We start from the raw sequence: 22,971 nt of genomic DNA, 5'->3' as shown, positions 1-22,971 counted from the left end.
AGGCAATAGGAAAATTAAGGTGTGAGTGATTGTGATAGGCGGGAGAGGAGGGTGGAGTGGACATGTGGGAAGGAAGGTGGACAGTCAGGAGAGTTGAAGAGGGCAATGCTGAGTTGAAGGGTTGGATCCGGAAAGAGGTTGGGAGAGGTGAGAATTGGAAACTGGTGACGTAGACATTTATGCCGTGTGGTTGGAGGGTCCCAGCTATCATACCACCTATCCGCTTCACCCTGCCCTCTGAACTCTCACCATCACCCCCCACCTGCATCTACCTATTGCTTTCCAAGCTACCTTCTGCCCAGCTCCACCCCCACCCATCTATGTATGTCTCAGATCCCATTTCCCCATCCCCCAGTTGCCTTATGAAGGGATTATGCCTGAAACATGGATTCCCCTGCTCCTGGGCTGCTCCTGACCTGCTGTGCTTTTCCAGCGCCACACCTTTCAACTGTGATCTCCAGCATCTGTAATCCTCATATTCTCTGAGCCTCTAAAAGTAAGTGATGAAAGTATTTCCACTCTTTCTGACATGTCATCTAAGAGAGTGATCATTTGTGAAATGGGAACAGAAATGTAGTACTCCCCTGTGTAAGATCGAGTTGGAGATCCAAATCAGGATGGGGAACGTGACAGTGGGAATGAGTGACAGACCGTCAGTTTCAGAAATACCGTTTTATTCTTGAGAACAATTTAGCAGGATCCAAGGTGGGAGTGACATCTTATGTGGTGGAGTAGTCAAAAGACGACCAGGAAATCGAGAAGTTAAAAGACAAATACCCAGGAAATTTGGTGAAATAACAAGGTCTTACTGTCATAGGTTAAAGCAAGAAGCAAAAACTTAAAGAGAAAGACAAAGGAGCGGAAGTGTAATTTGCTGGCCCGCTGTTTCATGTAATGATGCAGGAAAAACCTGAACAGGCAGAGGGTCAGGCAGAGGTGTTTAGTCCTGAAAAGCTAATGGCCTTACAACAGAAATTTACATAAATTGATGCATAAACAGAAAAGGAATCAGAATATATTGTCGAGCGTTAGCAACTTAAAGATAGAATCCTAAACAAAAATAGAGACCACGGCTGGTTAGTGCAGAGGAGAAATGGGCCAAAGTTAACTAGATTATGTTGACGGTCGCATACAGACAGGAAGTGTTATGGGTATCACATGACCTACCTGCAGAAGGTCATCTCGCTATACCTGCAGGAGGTCACCTTGAAGACTCAGGCTAAGGTACAAAAGCAGTTCTATTGGCCTGGAATGGATAAGGACGTGTTTATTTTTTTACCGTATGTGTCATACATACCGAATGGTAAGTAGGCAACAGGCAGGACTAAACCCAGAACATTTGTTGCCAATTCCTGCGTTTGACAGACCTTTCGCGAGGGTTCTGATTCGTGGTGTAGGCCCCCTTTCTAAAATAAAAGTGGAAACCAATATTTGCTGACCATCATGGATGTGTCTGTCAGATTACCAGAGGCAATTTCATTACATAATATTAAGGTAACAAGGGTGATGGAGGGGTTGGTAGCTTTCTTTACTCAGTACAGGCTACCCAGAGAGTTTCCATCAGTCCAAGGGAATCGTTGTACCGCTCAGCTGTTGAAGTAAATCATGGATAGCTTAGGCATACAGCATTTCAAATCAAGTGCGTCCCATCCTGAATCGCAGGGAGCAGAGGCAAGTTAGCATCAGATGCTGAAGACCATGTTAACAGCGTACAGTCAGGATTGGCCAAATGATTGGGATTAAAGTGTCCCATTAAATTGTTTGCCATTAGAGATGCCCCAAACGAATCTACTCAGTTTACTCCGTTTGAGTTAATATACGGATATGAAGTGAAAGATCTTTTGGAATTAATTAAAGAGCAATTAACAGGACGGAGGTCGGAGATCTCACACTTAGATTATGTATCTGAGGTGAGGGAGAGATTAAATAGAGTATGTCAGTTAGCTAAACAGCACCTGAAGACGGCAAAACATAGAATGAAGAAAGTGGCAGGTAAAATCTATGACGTTGATGTTTTTTTTTCGTGGGGATGCCACCAATGGTAGGAAATCCATTCAAAGCCGGGTTTAGTGCCCGCTTCGATATGAAGAAAAAAGTATATTCAGGCAAACTATCTGGTAAAGATGCTGGATATAAAAAAAGGTAGCAGGTATGTCATGTGAATATGTTGTAATCTTACTAATATAGAGACAGGGAACTCGGGAAACAGCTGTTAGTTACTGCCCCGCAGAGTGAGGAATCAATACAGATGTGCCTCAAAATACTTTTAATAACAAGGAAGTCCTTGAGGGGTGGGATAGGATAGCGACCTGTCTGTTGCAAGAACAATGAGCCCATTGATTGTTCATTGCAGCAGTATGAGGACATTTGCAGAACCATGATGGTAGGACTTACGCTTTTGTGTGTGGGGTGGAAGTAGTGAATGCTGTTCTGATAAACAACACTCCTGCAGGCTTAATCCTCACAAAGCCACCGAGGCCCAGAAGGAAGTGGATGCGATGCTCAACGAAGATATCTTTGAACCGAGTCAGAGCGAGTGGAGTACGCTGATTCTGTTAGTTGCTAAACCTGATGGGGCTCAGTGATTTTGTGTGGACTATCAGAACGTCAACCCAAAAACAAAATCAGATCCTATCCAATACCAATATTCAAAGACTACATACCTAAAGTTTGACAAGCCACACACATCACAAAGTTGGACTTACGCATGGTTATTGGCAAGCAAATTTATCAGAGAAGTTTGTAACCTTAAAAGGGCTACACCAATTCAAAGTGATGCTCTTTGGAATGAATAACGCACCAGCCACATTCCAAAGACTCGGGAACCGATTTGTGGCCAGATTAACAAATTGCGCAGTTTATCTGTTAGATGCAGTGATCTTTAGCATGTTATAGTTGGCAGAGCTCATTGAACGATTACAAGAAAGAAAACTGATAATAAATGAAAAGAAAACAGAATTTGTGAAAGCAGAAGTGACGTTCTTGAGACAATACATTGGACATGGAAGGTTGACCTCATGGAACACAAAGACGAAGGGCTTTTAGATATTTCCACAACCATCCTCGATGAAAGAAGGGTTTAGATATTTTGGGACTGTGTTTTTTCCATTGGAAGTTTGTTCCAAACTTCAGCAGCGTCGTGGAACCACTGATAGATTTACTAAAAAAAAGGACACAAAATTTTGGTGTATAGAACAGTTCCAGCAGGCATTTGAGAATTCAGAAGCAGCATTAACCATCACATCAGTTTTAGCGACACCAAATATTTTGAAACGCTTCAAAATTGCGATTGTTGCTAGCGATCTAGGGGTTGGAGATGTATTGATGCAGGATCATGATAATGGAATGGAATGGTCAATTGGCTACTTGTAAAAAAAAAAACGAACACCCACAGGAAAGAAAATGCTCCACTATTGAAAAGGGATTAGTGAGATTGGTACTGGCCCGCCAATATGTGACAAATCATTTTGCATTTTTTACAAGATTTAAAGATTAAATATGAGAATATTTCATTCGAGTCTTATGTTACCCACTTTTAACTGCCAGAATACACATTTTGTAGGCTGTAAAATTGTGACAGCAGACGTGTTATCGCAGACTTAAAGGAAAACGTGCAGATAAGATTAGTGTGTGGAAATATGCCCTTCGGCCCAACAAGTCCACACCGAAGCGCAATCCACCCAGACTCATTCCACTACATTTATCCCGGTCTCTAACACAACGGCCAATTTATCTAACCTGCAAATTGTTTTGGACTCCGGGAGGAAACTAGAGCACCCGGAAGAAACCCAAGCAGACACAGGGAGAATGTGCAAACGCCACATAGTCAGTCGCCTGAGGTGGGGATTGAACCTTTGCCGCTGGCGCTGTGTGGCAACAGTGCTAACCACTGTGCCATCGTGCCGCTCAACGACAACGTTTGACATATTCCAATGTTACATATGTGTGTAGAATTAATATGAAAAGTATAAGTTCGATTAATTACTTTTGCATTTCGTAGTTTTGGGATTTAGAATTACAGGAAAAGAAATGAAGCATCAGAATTAAAAGATGGCTTCATTTCTTTTTCCCTGAAGGGGTGAGGTATTAAGTAGCTGAAAGCATGTCTGGTCACTTTAAGATAGAACGGGTTTGCTGAATATAATATATAGCCAGAGCTGCCAGGTTTTCCCAAATGTAACAATTGGTTGGTAAATGGATACCGGGGTTTTGGTTGCTAATGTGATAACAATTAGTTTAAATAATGCCCAGGATACCAGATGCCAATGGAATTTGAATATCATTGTTTTTACACGTGGAAACCAATCAAATTATGAGAATTTAATGTGTCATGGGGAGTATATGCATCTGGCAGTTTGAACACTAGACGGAGAGTAACTGCTATTGGACCGCAGAGCAACTGCTGTAGAGCAGGAGTGTAACTGGCCATCTAAGACACTCTCTACCAAAGATACCGTTTCATGTAAAACCTAGTTGCTGTTAAAAAAAAGGAAGATGACACATGGATATCAGCAGCTGGAAGAGTGAGACAGCAGAGGAGACAGAGACTGTGTGATCTTTAGATTAAGTGAATATAATTTTTCATAGGTGGGTTATAGGAACAGCATTTATTTTTGAGTTGAAGTCAAATAGTCAGCAGTTAAGAAAAGGGGTATTGTATTTGTGAATAGTTGCTGTTAGTGATCACTATTAAAGTTAAGAAATTAAATTGTTATTTTTCTTTAAATAGTGGAATGTCAGAATTTTTGTTACTCATATTATGAGAAATTGCGCAGCAAAGCGAGCTTTTCTGGGTGTTTGCTTTAATTAACAGAGGGTTTCGACTTCCACGTTGTAAATGTCCATCCACAATAACCCCATTTCCTTGCACTTGGTCCATATCCTTTGAGTCCATTCCTATCCATTTATTTGTCCGAATGCATTTTAAATGTTGTTAATGTATGTACCCCCCTCAAACGCATCCGCTAGCAGCTCTTTCTATCTGCGTACCAGCCTCTGTGTAAAAGCTTTGCCCCTCAGGTTCTTTTTTTCCCTTCCATCTAACCTTAAACTGATGTCCTCTCGTCCTAGATTCTCTAAACCTTGGAAAATGACTGAGAGCATTCACCATACCCATGCCCCTCATGATCTTATATACCTCTATAAGTTCCCCATTCAGTCTCTTCTGCTCTAATGAAGAAGTCCGAGAATGTCCAAACTCTCCCTTTAATCAGACCAATGGGTTGTGGCAACATCCTTGTAAGTTTCTTCTGCATTCTTTCCAGTTTAATAACATCCTTCCTCTAACAAAGTGACAAAAACTGAAAGCAATACTATCAAGTGTGGCCTCGCCAAAGCCTTGTATATCTGCAACATAACTTCCCAACTTCTATACGTAATGCCCTGACTGATGAAGGCCAGTGTGCCAAAGCCTTCTGTCCACCTGTGACTCCAATTTCAGAGAACCGTGAACCTGAACTTCAAAGTTTCTCTGTCCAGAACCCGCCTTAATGTCCTCCCATTCACCATGAAACACGTACCTTGATTTGACTTTCCAAAATGCAAGACCTCACACTTATCGATGTTAAACTACATTTGCCAGTTCTGGGCCCACTTCCCCATTTGATCAGGGTCTTGTTGTATTTTTTGATAACCTTCCTCACTGTCCACGATACTGAATATTTTAGTGTCATCTGTAAATTTAATCATCATGCTTGTTACAATTTCATTCCAATCATTGATAAGAAATAACAAACAGTAATGGGCCCAGCACTAACGCCTGAGATTCTCCGCTAGTTCAGTAATATCCTTCAGGTAAGGAAATTTCCATCCTTACCTGGTCTGGCCTCTATGTGACTCCAGACTCACAACAATGTGCTTGACCCTTATCTGCCCTGTGGGCAATTAAGATGGGCAATAAATGCTGCCTATCCAGCAATGCCCTCATCCAGAGAATGAATAAAAAAGGTACAGGATTCCAGTCCTACAAGCATCCTTCCACTATTACTCTCTCCTTCCTAACACCAAACGAATTATGTATCCGATTTGCCTGCTCCCACTGCATTCTGTGCAATAGAATCTTCCAGAGCAGCCTATCATGTGGAACTAATCAAAGGCCTTACTGAAATCTATATAGACGATGTCTACTGCTCTCTATATCTACTTATTCAAGAATCTAATTAAGCCATGTTCCTACAATTATGAATCCTTGCCGAGAGAGTATTTGGGGCAATATCTACGGATTTGATCTCCTTTGTAAGGAATAATCTCCTTTCCCCAGACACAGATGTTTGTACAATGAAATGAGAGGGAAGAAACTGAGTGTTTAATCTGTAGAGCTGTGAGAGAATAGAGACGGTTGCGATCACTTATTTCCAGAAGAGACATTGATTGAGTAAGAAATTCCATACTTTACCCAGGTTTAATTGGTTTGATTTATTGTTATGTATACATCAGTACATGGAAACACTTTATTTATGAGTAGTGGAGGCAGATCATAGTAAGCATGGCCAGACAGATCGTAGGGTGAAAATAGACATGTAGAGCATAAGGCAAACAAATTACACTGCACAAGACATGCACTCGACAAGATCAACATGAACAAGAGAGTCCATTCATCAGTCTAATATGGCTTTCCTAATTGTTTCAAAACCTTAATTAACTCTCCCCACATTAATAAGCAGTCAGTGTGTGACCCTGCACTGATCGTCATATTGTTCACAATCCCCAACAGCAGCCACAATACCTTCTTTCTGAAACAGGTAGGCATTCCCACCAGCTTCTGCCCTCCATAGAGAACACCATGCTGTCTTCTCGGAAATGAAAGGTTCCTCCTTGAGATTTCACACAAAGTGTTCGCTTCCCTCTTCATTGCACGATAACCATGTGAAAGTCCCACGTGGGTATCATAAGCAACGGAGCCACCTGGAACAACATGGAGCAGTCTGTGCAGCCTCGGCTCCACTTGTTCATCATGTTAGAGCATCAATTCGGAGACAGTAAGGACTGCAGATGCTGGAAATCAGAGGCGGGCGTCTGATGCTGGAAAAGCACAGCAGGTCACGCAACATACGAGGGTCCTGGAGAATCGATGTTTCGGGCATAAGCTTTTCATCAGGAATCAGCATTGATTACCTCATTCTATCTCTATGTAAGAGCATTGAGGGTCTGAATGGTCTCCTCCTGCTGTCCCTGCGTAAGTGACTCATGGGGTAGAATGTCCTCCTGCTGTCCCTGTGTATATGACTGAATGGCCTCCTCCTGTTCCTCTGTTAGTTACTTAAAGGGCTGAATGTCTTCCTCCTTTTACTGTGTAAGTGACTCAAAGGGCAGAATGGCCTTCTCCTGATCCTGTATAATGGACTCAAGGGGCTGAATTGCTTCTTCCTCGTCCGATTGGACAGGGCTAATGGCTTGACTGAGTTATCCCTGGTTCTTTTACTAACTCGATGTGCTGACAAGTGTGATGATGCTGTAGCTTTCAGAAGTTATTTTGTACTGGTTTCTTTTAAGAGACAGATTCAACGATCGTTACCAAAATGGTTAGTTAAGGCCTCCGAGTAAACAGCGAGGGAGGCCTTGTGTTTATTTTAATGCAGCCTGAGTGGGTGTGGCCAGCTCTCACAGATTAGGATATCTGGGTTTTGGTTTCTCAATAGCATCAGAAACTATTGGGGTCTCCACAGACTTCAGTGACTATCTCCTGGCTAATACTCTCTCTGACCGTTTTCTTTACTGGATGCTGCTCTTTCTTCCCCCTCCTGGAGAACTGTATGAGAGAATTTGCTTTTTTTTGCCAAGTGGTTGTGTTTATGGGATCTGACTATATTGGTACAGTTAGTTAGTAATAAGATTGTATCTACTATTCTGTTTAGTATTTTTGAATCATGTTGTTCTAATTTTCTCTTTCTTTGATTATATATTAATGACAGTGCTCAAATAAACTGTTTTGTTTAACATCGAGTAGTTTTACCAATCACATTACATCTGAACCAGTTGTTATATTTGCCTTTAGAATAACATAATGGTTGAGTTTAAACGACCACCTCAAAATATTTTTAAGGGGCTCTGGCCTGGTCCACAACAGTGGACTCCTTGCTTCCTGTGTATAGGCAGGAGGGTCTGAATGGGCAATCCACCTTTTTGTTCAGTAGTTTCAATGGACTGAATGGCTTCCTCATGTGGCTGTGAAGTGAGCTCGTGATGCTGAATGAGTCCCTCCGTTTCGTGTGGAATTAAGCAGCATCTCCCAGTGCTGTTACATGAATGCTACATATACTTAGACAACACAAGCCTGAATGTTTCCCAGGTCTCGCTGCACATGGACACAGACTGCTTCAGGAGCCGACGGGGGGACACATTATTGTGAACATTGAATACTCTTCAAGAAACATCCCCTCTTCTGATCTTATGTTGGGGGAATGACATTGACGAAGCAGCTGAAGATGTTTGTGAAGAGGAAGCTAACCTGTGGATCTCCCACAGAGATGTCCCTGGACTGAGATAATAGATATCCACACACCACAAACATTTTGCTGTGATTGACTCCAACCAGTGGGGTATTTACGCTGATTCCCAAACAAATCCAATTTTTTTAACGCCTTGATGTCATCCTCAGTCAAACACTGCCTTGATACCAGTCAGTGTTATCTGAAACTTCGTGTTCAATCATATGTTCATAGCTATAGGTCATGGTTTAGGAGCAGGGAGTGCTTATTTCAAACAGAGGGTATTGAATGTCTGCAATTTGCTTTTCCATCAGGTTAGGAGAGCTAGATGACAAAGTATTTAAAGAAGGTGTAGATGGATTTGACCTGACAGAGTTAAGGGCTTATGAAGATGTGGATATTGAAGAGGATTTCGGACCTAGAGCAGATCAGCCATGCTCTTAGTGAAGGGCAAGGCAGGCTTCAGGGGGATGAGCGTCCTGCCCTGTTTCTACTGTTCTCACATTCTGTTATTGGACGGTTAGTGGGTGTTATTTTCCTGGAAGGTCTGTTATTGAATGTTGCAGTCAGCAATGTGAACGATCTCTGGGTGAGGTATGGGGGCTGTATTCACATTAATCTGGGTCTACAACATGACAAACAAACGAAGCACAAGTTGCAGTGAGGGGAAGCTCTGTAAAGAGAGATAAGGGTCCTCTTTCATACCTAGCCTGGGTATTCAAATTAGACTTCGCAAATCACCTCAAACCATGTGTGACAATACTGAGGGGCTGAATGGTCTTCCCTGTTTCTGTGCACCAGGTGATAGCAGTAAGTAGCCTCCAACTGCTCCTATCTAGCAGGTTTGAGGGGCTAAATGGAACGCAAAAACATGTAAATAAAGTGCAGGAGTGGGTCATTAGACACTTTGACCCTTCTCCACCCGGCATTAAGATTGTAGCTGATCAGGTTGTGGTCTCAGCCTTACTTTCGTGTCTGTATCCTATTATCCGTGATGCAATTCCCTGTCATGTGTTTAACTAACTCGGCCTTGAATCAATGTGAACATAGAAGCACCATAAACTTCCAGTGAAGAGAATTCTGACTTGAAAGGTCATTTCACAATTCCTTCTCAACCCTCTTATAGAATCAGAGAGCCATGCAGCATGGAAATAGACCCGTTAGTCCAATTTATCCACTCGGACAGATAACCAAATCTTATCTAGTCCCATTTGCTAGCATGTGGCCAGTATCCCTCGTCTTTCAGACACTTCTTAAATGTGCAATTGTACCCCCTTCGTCACTTCCTCTGACAGCACCTTCTGTACACACAACACACTCTGCATGAAACATTTGCCCCTCATGTCCCTTCTAAATTATTCCTCTCTTACCTTCAAACTATGCCCTCTTACTTTGGACTCCTTATCTTGGGAAACAGTCTGTAACTATTCAGACTATTCATGCACACTTTTTATTTAGGTTGCATACATTGCTGTGATGAGAAACAATGAGGGAGAGAGAGTGCAGTATAGGCCACTCCTTCTCGGGCAGATTGCATTTTCTTCCTCTTTGAGTTGAGTCACACAATCATATCATCCTCGCCCAAACTGGACCATATCAGGTTTCCTTGAACGTTGTCCAAACTATGTCTACAACAAATTCCCTGCTCCATGTAGGTACATCGTTGCTGCTTTTTCCTTAGCAGAAAATAGTCAATTTGACATGTGTTTATATGTCCCTGCATCATATAAAAATGTTTAAATGTTTATGCATTCAAAGCACCTGCGTTAAAATGAAGCAACCTTATTTTTTTAACAAATGCAGAAATTACTGCAACAACTCAGCAGATCTGTCAGCATCCAGATGCCTTTCAAATGCTGTAATTGGACCAGCTTCCACCACTCCCTCTGATAACTCATTCCTCTGCGTGAAATGGTGCCGCTTCGGCCTCTTCCAAATCCTTCCCCTCTCTCTCTTTCAACCAATGGCCTCTGCGTTTGGACCCCCTACCCTGGGAAGGAACCTTGACTATTCACCCTATCCATGGCTGTTATGATTTGATAAACCTCTATTGTTGCGAAATGTGATTTCAACCAGAACGAATGGCTGTGCTGTCATTCTTCCCTGGGCCTAAATTCAGAAATTCAATACTGACACCTCTTCCTTCGCCATCAAGACTCAATTCTAACACCATTTTCATCAATTTGTCTAGACGTATTATGAAGCATCTCTGTGGGATTTGTACCTGAAACTTTGTGTCCGGAGATAGGGACACTAGCACCACTCAGCAATACTCTGTAAAGCTGCAACATGATTCCTCTGTGTGTCTGTTCATCAGACTGTTCTGACATGCTGATCCATCTCCACACAGGCAGGACTTGAATTCAGACCGTTTGGTCCAGAGCTAGGGACACTACCACAGAAGTTTAGGATTTGGAATCAAATCCAGGGTTCTGGCTCAGCACCACGGGTACTGCCCATGCCACAAGATCTAACCTATTCCCAGACTTTGGGTCACACTTTATGTGCCAGCTTCCAGCTCGGTATGGGATTTCTTAAAATCTGGTTAACATTACTGAACTACACAAAATGTTTTTCATTGTTAAACGAATGCAAGGTATTTGTTTCAATTGTCAGATGTTGAGTTCACGTACTGGGCCATCGAGATAAACCATAAGCATCGTTAACTGGTAATGTCTGCAGTCTGCAATATTACGGAAATTAATCCTGCAGACACACTCTGCACAATGACGGGTCTTAAATAGATATTTATTACGAAACACCAAAGACAAAGAAAGACCATAATTTCTGCCCCCAAACACCAATAACATGTGCGACTGACCTCTTCCTAAAACCATAAAATGATACCAGGCTGCTGATTACTGTCCAGCCTCTCCTCCCCACTGACTGTGTCTGCAATCTGTCCCACCACCCCCTAACCACACAAGGCAAACCAAGCTCAGGGTCTTTGTGAAAATCAAGGCCAGAGTGTGCAGGCTTCGTGGAGAGGGTGAGGGTATTTGAAAATTGAAGAGAGTGAGTGAGGAGGCAATAATATCACTCACTACGCTGAGGGGTGGCAGATGGAGTTTAATTTGGATTAATGTGAGGTATTGGATTTGGTATATCAAACAACAGCAGGACCTATTCAATTAAAAGTAGGGCCATTGGCAGTGTTGTAGAAAGGAGACCTAGGCCGTTAGATATAATTAATTAAAATTTGCATCTCATATACATAGTGTGGTTAAGAAGATATTTAGCGCACTTGTCTTCATTGGTCAGATTTTTCAATATCGAAATTTGGATGTCATGTTGAGGGTATACAGGATATTGGTGAGGCCTCTTCTGGAATACTGGGTCCACTCTAATCATCCTTCCTGCTCATTCTGTATTCACACCAACCTTTATGTAAAAACGTTGCTCCTGAGGTCACATGTAATTTTTTCTCCACTCGCTTTAAAACTATGCCCTCTAGTTTTGGTCTTCCCTAACCTTAGAAAATACCGTCGCTATTCACTTTGATACTATTGACTTTGATATTATTAAGTTGGAGAGGGTTCAGAAGAGATTAACCTAGATTTTGCTGGGAATGGAGGGAGTGAGCTATAAGGGGAGGCTGGGTAGGCTGGGACTTTTTTTCACTGGGGAGTATGAGATTGAGGGTTTGACGTTACGGAGGTTTATAACATCATGAGGGGTCCAGAAAAGCTGAAGGGCCAATATCTTTTCCCTAGAGTCGAGGGTTCAAGACTGAGAGATATTTTAAGGTCAGAGGAGAAATGTTTACAAAAGTCATTAGAGGTAATTACTTTAGACAGACGCTGACTTGGGAGTAGAATGAACTTCCAGAGGAAGTGGTGAAAAAAGGGACAATTACAACATTTAAAGGGCATTTAGATCAGTACATGGATAAGACATCAGTTTGGATGGTGCTGTGAGCAGCTGCCCTCTCCCTCCCCCTCTCTGAATGAATCCCTGTTGGTTTTCACCCTCTGCCAATGCCTGCGCAGTGACGTGTGGTGGCCAGCAGAGCGTGGCATTGCATCACTTTAAACACCACAGAGACTGCTTATCTGCCCCACACAGATACACACACAGCAATTGTTCGGGCACTGCGTGAAGCTCACCTGGTAATTTAAACTAAACATAAAGAAATGCTCAATTCGCCTCGTAAAGTGTTAAAATATGAGTGACAGAGAACTTCCAAATTCCACTGTTTAAATAAAAAACATCAATTTATTTTTTAACTCTGAAAGTGAATATTTTACATGAATTTTTCACAACTCTGAGGCCCCCTTTCTCTTAACTGCTTATTACCTGACTCCAGCTCTATAGCAATATACTGTTTCTGGGTCTGCCAACCTCTCATATCACAGGTGCTTGTAAGCTCTCAGTTCAGAACAGCATTCACCCTCTCTTAAAGGTACAGTACTTGCTTTCAACTTCATCACATTATACCCTGATGAATATAGATAAGTGGAATCTATCCGGATTTCTCTTGCTTTGTGGTTTGTCAATATTTCATTCGCTCCGTCTGGTGTGTGTCAGGACTTTTGTTGCTCCATTGACAACACGTCATTATTCGACTCCGTCCGTGGGAATATATCAGTATTTCACTTTCTCACAGTCGTGAGTATGGCAGGATTTCAGTTGTTTCATGGCGACTGTGATGCTATGACAATTCTAGTGTTTGTAGATGGCACCAAACCCGGAAGAATTGTAGAGGACAGTGTGGAACTCTAACAGGACAATCACACGTTGGTGTAGTGTTCAGGTGTATGGCAGTTGTGGATCAATGCAGAGCTGTGTAAGGTGATGCACTTTGATCGGAAAAACAATGAACGACAATATAAAACAGGCTGTGCCATTATAATGGGGGTACAGGAGGAGAGGGTCCTGGGTGTATATGAGCACAGATTGTTGAAGATGTCAGGACAAGTGAGGAGAGCAGATTAGTTTCAGGAGCTGAGCTGTTTACAGCGGGAGGTATAGGAGGGCGTCACCGTGCTCCCTTCCTGGGAGGTGGTGGTGATGATGTGTTGTGAGCCCACCCTCCTGCCCACCGAGACCGGGGGGGATTCCATTTGTGCCAGCTCGACACAAAAGGGAGATGGCATCAGGGCCACGGCTTCTAAGTTGTGCCGAGGGGAAACGGAGCTGCCAGTGGGTTTAAAGTGAGAATTATCCTTCACTGAACATTGCTCCTGACTCGGTCGGTGGGACGTGGATGCTTCAGAATTTCTACACGAGGCATCCCGGTCCTCTCCGGCTCGTACCAGGGTCCTCCCCACATGGCGGGGGAAGGGGGTATAAGGGAATGAATATCGGGCACTCCACAACCTGGCTTGGCACTTCCTGTCCTATTCCAGGCTCTTTCTCCTGGAATGGGAAGAAGAGACGGAGGGACTGAGGGTGGGAGTGGGTGGCCCTGCTGTTAGTGCTGGTGTAGGTGGTGGACGGGGTCATGGTAAGGTGTCCGGAAGGAGTCAGTGCACAGTGTTGTATCCATGCAGTGTTATTAATGTGGGGGGGGGTAAAGTGGACGGGGTGACAGAGACAGAGAGAGAGAGGGAGGGAGAGAGGGGGAGAGAGAGAGAGAAGGAAGGTGGGGAGGGGGGGACATGGTGAGGTGTCCGGAGGGAGTCAGTCCACAGTGTTGTATCAATGTAGTGTTATTAGTGTGGGGGGTGTAGTGGAGGGAAGGAGAGGTAGAGGGGCAGAGAGAGAGGGTTAGAGAGGGGGAGAGAGAGAAAGTTCTGCATGCGGCAATGAGAGTGGTCGAGCATGAGCCTTGTTCGGGGATAGGTCTCATAACAGATATACAGTGAGTGTGAGGGAGCAGAGAGAATACAGTGACCCTTATCCTGACAGAGAGGGGAACGTAATTGATGCTTTTTCTGTATTACTGGACATTTCTTCAGACCGCAGATACTGCACTGAGCTGGGTGGGGAGGTCAGACCATGCTCGGTGGGTCTGGTGGTGCGGCCCTCACTGGGAAGAGAATGGTCCCCCTCTGTATTAGCCTATCCACCAGGACCTCCGTGCCCATGGTGTAATTGCCCCATATCTGCCATGCTCAGGATAAACTGCAGTGAAGCTCGTAAAAGAGAAAGCTCAACCATGTGCCCATTGGCTTGTTAAAGCTGGCGCCAGTGCCAAGGATCACGGAATATCCAGGGGTATCCGGGCGATGGTGAGTACCTCCAGCCATGATGGGTGGGAGAATCGGGCTGGCATTGAATGAGAGGGACACGATGGGGTGGGCTGAGTAGTTGATGAGGTGAGTTCGATAAATAGTACCAGGAAATTAGCTCAGCCTCTTGCAGACAATCCCTCTGTCACACTCAGTAAAAATGTCACTGAGACAAATTATTGTTAGATTCAGCCCAATGAGTCATAGATTCTGTTGAAACCACTTCCAGTTACAAAGATGCAAAACGAATGCATATCTGACCTCACACCAATATCCCTTTTACCCATCTTTCCTGGGAAGACTGGCTCATGTCACAGGATGCTATTAAAGTGTCCACATTTCAGCATTCTGAAATCTGCGAACACATCCTTCCATGACACTGTCTCTCAGTCTACCCTTCTCTGTCTATACATCAAACCCATCCCATGTGGTGATACTTAACCTGATTGCACCGCCATCTCTCTCTGGCAGTGATGTTCACACCCACAGCACCCCCTTGTCATGACACAGTGGAGATATAAAGCTGAAATGGGTGGGAGTTGCACAACCTGTCACTCCCAGCATGGGCTGCAGGTTTCCCCACGCTGGGCAGCGATCTATCACAGTGCTACAGATCAATGTATTGGGGTGGTGTACAAAGTCCTCCATGCTGGGAGGGTAACTGCTCCTGGTTTACAGATCAATGCACTGGGGTGGTGTACACAGTCCTACATGCTGGGAGGGTAACTGCTCCTGGTTTACAGATCAATGCATTGGGGTGGTGTACACAGTCTTCCATGCTGGGAGAATAACTGCTCCAGGGTTACAGATCAATGCACTGGGGTAGTGCACACAGTCCGACATGCTGGGAGGGTAACTGCTCCTGGTTTACAGATCAATGCACTGGGGGGATGTACACAGCCCTAAATGCTGAGAGGGTAACCGCTCCTGATTTACGGATCAATGCACTGGGGTGGCGTAGACAGTCCTACATGCTGGGTGGTAACTGCTCCTGGTTTACAGATCAATGCACTGGGGTGGAGTACACAGTTCTACATGCTGGGAGGGTAACTGTTCCTGGTTTACAGATTAATTCACCAGTGATCACTGCACAGTTCGCTATGCTGGTCAGACTCTCTGGTTGATGCAGTCTCTGCTGCTCCCATGCTGAATGGATATTTGTTTCATTTTCACACATTAATGCCCTGCGGTGGTCTGCATAGCCCCCAGTGCTGGACAGATATCTCGTCCGAGTTTATAGATCGATGCACTGCTGCGGTCTGCACAGCTCCCCGTGCTGGACAGATATCTAGCCCGGGTTTATAGATCAATGCAGGGTGTGGGTTGCACTGATTCCCCTGCTGAATACTTGCTGTTGGAACAACGCAACCCAGGCAGCATCAGCAGGTGCATAATTTGTTATTTTTTTTTTGTGTGCAGCCCTCCTTCAGGATTCTTGCAGCATTTCTGTCTCTATCCCAGTTACACCCGAAACGTCAACTTCTCCACCTCCTGATGCTGCCCTGGCTTGCTGTGTTCTCCCAGCTTCCTGCCTGTCTACTTTGGATTTCAGCATCTGCAGCATTTCTGTTTCTATCCCGGCTTCCCGTACTGGACAGATGTCTAGTCTGCGTTTGAAGATAAGTGCCCTGGTATGATCTGTGCTGTGTTTTAATCTGGACATATTCCTGGATTATATTGACCAGTGCAATGGATTAAACTGGACAGATTGGTGGGTTGTACTGAGCAGTACACTGGCCTGGTCTGCACAGTGAACCACGGCGAACAGATATCTCCTCTGGGTTGATGGTGTCTGGGCTGGTTCTGTGAGGTGGATTGAGAATGTGGTATATCGAGCCATTTCAGCTAATCTGGCAATGCCTTTAGTTCCCATTCCTGTGATTTGTCCCTCTGTCTCTCACTCCATTAATTTTACAGTGTGTCCAGGCACAGTTTATCATGTTGGTGGGGTGGGTTGGGGGGAGGGGTCAAGGAGTTCCCCGGATCGTTCTGTCCCCAACATTCTATAACTGACATTCCCCGGATCGTTCTGTCCCCAAGATTCTATAACTGAAATTCCCCGGAACGTTCTGTCCCTGACGTTGTTTGTGAACGGCCGGATGTCAGTGAATTGAACAAACGATAAGATCCCGAGGGAAGAGATGCTGTTCCAGGGAGAAGGAGACACTGTTTCGAAGGCCCCTCAGCTCGCAGAAGGGGTGAATACGTTTTCTCTGCGTTCACATTTCTTCACGACATAGGATCGACCATAATTTAGACCAAAATACAGAAAATCCAAACTCCGTTTGTCTTCAGGAAACTGAGAGAGAATCCTTCAGGACAGCAACGATTCCACCCTCCATATTAGGAACTGGGAAGGAGTGACCTGTGTCTGCTCTCGAGTGATCCAGTGTGTGGGAATGTTCCAGAAACCATCTGTCCTTACGGTTGCGTCTGTGTGTTTGGAGAGGGAGGGTTTCTTGTGGTTTATTTCACATTTTTGTCAGTAATTCAGACCTTCCCATTTGTTATTCCAGCTCCAATTATTTTAATAAATCCATGAATACAGGGACATATTTGAAAATCTCACTGGGTCCCCAATCAAACGGGTCCCTTTGCCTCCAGGCTAATGGTAATGGGTTTGTTTTCCTTCCTCACAGTTAACGTAGTGACCATCTACGTCCTGCTTTATAAAGATTGTGGATTGTCTCCATGTGTCAGACGTTACCTGGGGGCCATGGCAGCGGCGGATCTCCTGGTCATTATCCTCGACCTGATACTTAGACACATTCCCCTTGTTTATGAGGAACAGTTTTATTTCCTGAAGTACTACGTCCGTGTATGTAATATCCACGCCGTCCTGCTTTATGCAGCCACTGACTGCTCTGTCTGGTTCACCGTCACTTTCACCTTTGATCGGTTTGTGGCCATTTGTTGCCAGAAGCTGAAAAGTAAATATTGCAGTGAGAAAACGGCGGCTGTGGTTCTGGGAGCAGTGACTGTGCTGAGCTGTTTAAAGAACATTTTCTGGTATTTTATGCTCACGGCTCGGTATTGGCTGGTGAACGCCCCCTGGTTTTGTGAGGTAACAGAAGCTGTTCGATTGTCCAGTGTCTGGGGCACAATCGAGTTCCTCCATCACATTCTAACCCCGTGTGTCCCATTTCTCCTGATTCTGCTGCTCAATGTTTTCACCGTCAGACACATTTTAGTGACCAGCAGAGCCCGCAGGAGACTCTGCGCTCACACCAATGGGGACGCACAGTCTGACACAGAAATGAGAAACCGAAAAAAATCCATCATTTTACTGTTTGTAATCTCGTCCAATTTCATCCTGTTATGGTCAACGTTAATGATGTATACTATATGGTACCGGATGTATTGGATTGGGCATCAGTCTGTGTTTCTCCATTACTTTGTACGGGAATTGGGCTTCATGCTGCAGCTCCTCAGTTGCTGCACAAACACTGCAATTTATGTCGTGACCCAGACAAAGTTTAGGCAGCAGCTGAAGAATGTGCTTAAAGATCCCTTCACCCAAATCCATCCATCAATCAAATTCCCTCATTAATCAATCCATCCGGGATTTTCTCATTTCAGTTCAGCGTTTCAGCGATGGAGCAGCCTGTTGCTATGGTAACAGACTGAGGGTAACGCTGGTTTGTCCATCCATATCCCACAGGGAGGATGGAGGGAACCTTTCACAACTCAATGAGAAAAGGCACCATCCAACTGACTGTATCCATCACTTCCATTTGTAAACAATAAAAATGTTCATTAAAGTGTGCCGATCAGCAGAGTGACCGATGTTTTTGTGTATCTTTGTGTTGGAGAAGCTGAGCAGGAGAGAGACAGACTCAGCCTCAAGGCCTGGTCCTCAGACAAGGGGAGGGGACCACGCCCTGACCTCAGGAGGTGGGTGTAACTCCCTCTGTCCCCCCAGTGCAGCCTGGCCTCCTGATTTCCACTCCCCTACTCTTTCTCATCACTTCTCTCCCTCTCTCTCTCTTTCTGCACACTCACTCTTTCTCGCCACCTCTCCCTTTCACTCCCCCTCTCTCTCTCACACACACACCCCAACCCCTGTTTCTTCATCTGCCTCCATCCTTTCCTCGCTCCTTCCCCCTCAATCTGCCGTCTCTGCCTCCCTCCCGCAATTCCGTCTCTACCCCATTTTCCCCTCCTCTTACCTCCGACATATCTCTATCCTCTCACCCCCACCCTCACCCCCCACACGCAGCCTCACCACCAACCGTCCCCCACCCAGTCTCTGGGTCAGAGGGAGAAGGAAGGATCAGGGAGACAGTGTGTGTCGGAGAGGGAGGGAGGAACAGGAGGGAGAGAGATTCAGGCAGAGAGAAACGCAGCGAGGTGGGGAGAGAGAGAGACACCGATGGAGAGGGTAGGAGAGTTAGAGAATGTGGAGAGGGAGAAGGAGCGGGGAGAGAGAGAGGCAACAAGGGAGAGATATAGAGTGAGGGTGGGAGAGAGAGAGACAGACAGGGGAGGAGATAAAGAGAGACAGAGACGAGAGAGAGTGAGACAGAGAGGAGAGAGAGGGACAAGGAGAGAGAAAGGGAACGAGAGAGATAGGGAGGCGAGAAAAAGAGAGTAGAGGAGAGAAGGAAGAGATAAAGAGAATGAGGGGTCAAGAGAGAGATAGAGGAGGCCCGAGAGATAGGGTCGAGGGAGAGAGAGGGTCGAGAAAGAGAGAGAGAGTCGAGAGAGAGAGAGAGGGGGGCGAAGAGCGAGAGAGCGTAAAGAAAAGAAAAGAGAAGAAAAGAAAAAGAAAAGAGAACACAAAAAAGAAAAGAGAATAAAAAAGGGAAGGAAGGAAGGAAGAACGAAAGGAAGAATAAATGAAAGAACGAAAGAAAAAAGAACCAAATAAAGAAACAACGAAAGAAAGAAAGAGGCAAGGGAAAGAGTGAGAGAGTGAGTGAAAAGGCGAGTGAGAGAGAGAGGGCGAGTGAGAGAGAGAGGGCGACAGCGAGTTGGCAAGAGAGAGTTAGAGTGTGTGAGAGAGTGATAAGGTAATAGAGAGAGAGAAAGACGGGACGAGAGAGACATAGAGGTGAGAGAGAGGGTGTGAGCGAGAGGAGGGCAAGAGAGAGAGAAGGAGGGGCAAGGAGAGAGGCGTGAGAGAAAGAAGGAGTGGGAGAGTGAGGTGGTAAGAGAACAAGAAAGAGGGATGGGCAAGAGAGATTGAGGGGGACGCGAGGGTGAGGGAGCAAAAGAGAGCGAAAGAGGGTTCCAGAGAGAGAGGGAAGCAAAAGACAGATAGAGGGGGTGAGAGAGTGAGGGCGAGGGAGAGGGAAAGGGGATGAGAGAGAGAGAGAGAGAGGTAGGAAGATGGAAGAGAGAGAGAGAGAGAAGGCAAGAAAGAGAGTGAGGGCAAGAAAGAGAAGGAGCTCGATAGAGTGTGTGTGATGGGCGGAGAGAGAGCGCGAGGGCGAGAGAGAGAGAGACGCATGGTGAGAAGACGAGAGAGAGATGAAGGCTTTGACAGAGAGGGGGCGGGAGAGTGAGGTGCGTGAGAGAGGGGTCGGGAGAGAGGGGGTTGACAGCGAGAGTGCAGTGGCAAGAGAAAGCGAGACAGAAAGAGAGAGAGAGACAGACAGTGAATGAGAGGGAGGGAGGGAGAAAAGAAATGGGAGACAGAGAAAAAGGGGAGAGGAGAGAGTCGGCGAGAGCAATATATATATATAGAGAGAGAGATAGATGGAGGGCGCGCGTGAGTGAGCGAAACAGTGAGAGAGAGAGAGAGAGCGCGAGTGGGAGAGAGATGGAGAGATGGAAAGAGAAAGGAGGGGTGAGAAGTAGAGAAGGCTGAGTGAGAGGGTTGTCGAAAGAGAGAGAGGGGGAACGAAGAGGGTGGCTGGAGCGACAGAGGATGAGAGCGAGGGAGCGAGAGAGAGAAGGTGAGAGTGGGAGATAGAGAGAGAGAGAGACGAGGAGAGAGAGAGAGTGACAGAGGGCAGAGCAGCAGAGAGAGAGAGAGATGCTGAGCGAGAGAAAGAGTGGAGCTGAGTAAAAGAGAGAGAGAGAGGAGAGAGGGATGAGGTTGAGAGACAAAACGATAGAGGGGGCAAGAGAGGGAGGTAGATGGCTGCAAGAGAGAGAGAGAGAGAGATAGGGGACAAGAACAAGAGAGAGAGGGAGGAGAGAGAGGGAGATGAGGCGACAGTGACTCGAGAGAGAGTGAGTGAGCTAGAGGGTTGGGTCCAGAGCGAGAGACAGAGAGATAGAGAGAGATACAGAGGGGCGAAATGGTGGGGTGGTAGCGACAGAGCGAGAGTGGGTGTAGGAGGGTGAGGGGTCAAGAGAGAGGGAGAGGGGGGCCGGTGAGGGTCAGGCTGGGGGAGGTGCGCGGGGAGAGTGAGGATCAGGCCGGGGGCGGTGTGTGGGCAGAGGTGAAGGTCAGGAGGGGACTGTATGGGGATAGCAGTAAGGATCATGCTGGGATGGTATTGGACGGCGGTGAGGGTCAGGCTGGGGCCAGTTTGTGGACGGTAGTGAAGGTGAGGCTAGGGGCAGTTCTGGACAGCAGTGAGGGTCAGGTTGAGGGCAGTGCGTGGACAGCAGTGAGGGTCAGGCTCGGGGCAGTGTGTGGGATGCGGTGAGAGTCAGGTTATGGGCAGTGTGTGGATGTCGGTGAATGTCAGGCTGGGGCCGATGTGTGGATGGTGGTGAGGGTCAGGCTGGGGGCGGTGTGTGGACGTTATTGAGGTTCAGGCTGGGGCGGTCTGTGGACGGCGGTATGGGGTGCAGGGAGGGTCAGGCTGTGCGCAGTGTATGGACGTCGGTGAGGGTCAGGCTGTGGGTGGTGTGTGGATGTTAGTGAGGTTCAGGCTGGAGACGGTGTATGGACGGTGGTATGGGGTGTGGTGAGGGTCAGGCTGTGGGTAGTGTGTGGACGTCGGTGAGGGTCAGGCTGTGGGCGGTGTGTGGTTGGCTGTGAGGGTCAGGTTGTGGGCAGTGTGTGGATGGCGGTGACGGTCAGGCTGTGGGCAGTGTGTGGATGGCCGTGAGGGTCAGGCTGGGGGTGGTGTGCGGACAGCAATAAGGGTCAGGTTTGGGCCAACGTTGAACAGCAGTAAAGGTAAGGCTGTGGCGGTGTCAGGTTGGGGATGGTGTGTGGGAGGCGGTAGTGGTCACGCTGGGGACGGTGTGCGGATGGTAATGAAGGTCGGGCTGGGAGCAGTGAGTGGACGGCAGTGAGGGTCATGCTGGAGGTGGTGTTGAACGGCAGGGAGGGTCAGGCTGGCGGCGGTTTTTTCGCAGCGGTGAGGGTCAGGTAGGGGTCGGTGTTGTATGGCGGCGGGGGTCAGGCTTGGTGCAGTGTGTGAGCGGCAGTGAGGGTCTGACTGGGGGCAGTGTGTGGACGGCAGTGAGGGTCAAGCTGGGGTGGTATTGGACAGCGTTGAGGGTCATGCTGGGGCGGTGTTGAACGGCGGAGAGGGTCAGGCTGGGGACGTGTGTGGACGACAGTGAGGGTCAAGCTGGGGTGGTATTAGACGGCGTTGAGGGTCATGCTGGGGCGGTGTTGAATGGCGGTGAGGGTCAGGCGGGGGGTGGTGGGTGAACGGCGGAGAGGGTCAGGCTGGGGACGTGTGTGGACGACAGTGAGGGTCAAGCTGGGGTGGTATTGGACGGCGTTTAGGGTCATGCTGGGGCGATGTTGAATGGCGGTGAGGGTCAAGCTGGGGGTGGTGGGTGAATGGCAGCGAGGGTCAGACTGGGGGCAGTGTGTGGACGGCAGTGAGGTTCAAGCTAGGCTTGTATTGGACGGCGTTGTGGGTCATGCTGGGGGAAGTGTTGAATGGCAGTGAGGGTCAGGGGATGGTGGGTGAACGGCGGAATGTGTCAGGCTGGGGGCGGTTGTGGACGGCCGTGAATGTCAGGCTGTGGGCGGTGTGTGTACAGCGTTGAGTGTCAGGCTGGGGGCGGTATTGAACAGCTTTACGAGTCAGGCTGGGGGCGGAGTGTGGATGCTGGTGTAGGTGAGGCTGGGGACGATGTTGAATGGCACTGGGTGTCAGGCTGGAGGCTGCGTGTGAACAGTGGCATGGGTCAGGTTGGGGGTGGTGTGTGGACGGCAGTGAGTGTCTGGTTGGTATGATAGTGGACGGCGTTGAGGGTCAAGCTGGGGGCGGTGTGGGGAAGGTGGTGAGGGTCAGGTTGGGACAGTATTGGACGGTGGTGAGAGTCAGGCTGGGGGCGGTGTATGGGCAGCATTAAGTTTCAGGCTGGGGATAGGATGTGTGGTGCGGTGAGATTCAGGCTGAGGGCGATGTGAGGACGGCAGTGAAGGTCAAGCTGGGGCCGATGCTGGACAGCGGTGACGATCAGGTTGTGGGCGGCAGTGAGGGTCAGGTTTGGGGCAGTGCTGG

At 46.9% G+C, this 22,971-nt stretch overlaps 1 pseudogene; it reads left to right on the top strand.

Moving 5' to 3' along the window:
• Positions 1-18,149, top strand: part of LOC148136343 (putative G protein-coupled receptor 139) — an 86,524-nt pseudogene extending 68,375 nt beyond the window's left edge.
• The last annotated feature ends 4,822 nt before the right edge of the window (positions 18,150-22,971 follow it).

This window comes from Chiloscyllium plagiosum, unplaced genomic scaffold, assembly GCF_037043375.1.
Source record: "Chiloscyllium plagiosum isolate Xiang-an unplaced genomic scaffold, Cpla_swu_hap1 HiC_scaffold_46, whole genome shotgun sequence".
NCBI classification, from domain to species: Eukaryota; Metazoa; Chordata; class Chondrichthyes; order Orectolobiformes; family Hemiscylliidae; genus Chiloscyllium; species Chiloscyllium plagiosum.
The sequence above is the reverse complement of the archived record's forward strand: the minus strand, read 5'-3'. Positions and strand labels throughout refer to the sequence as shown.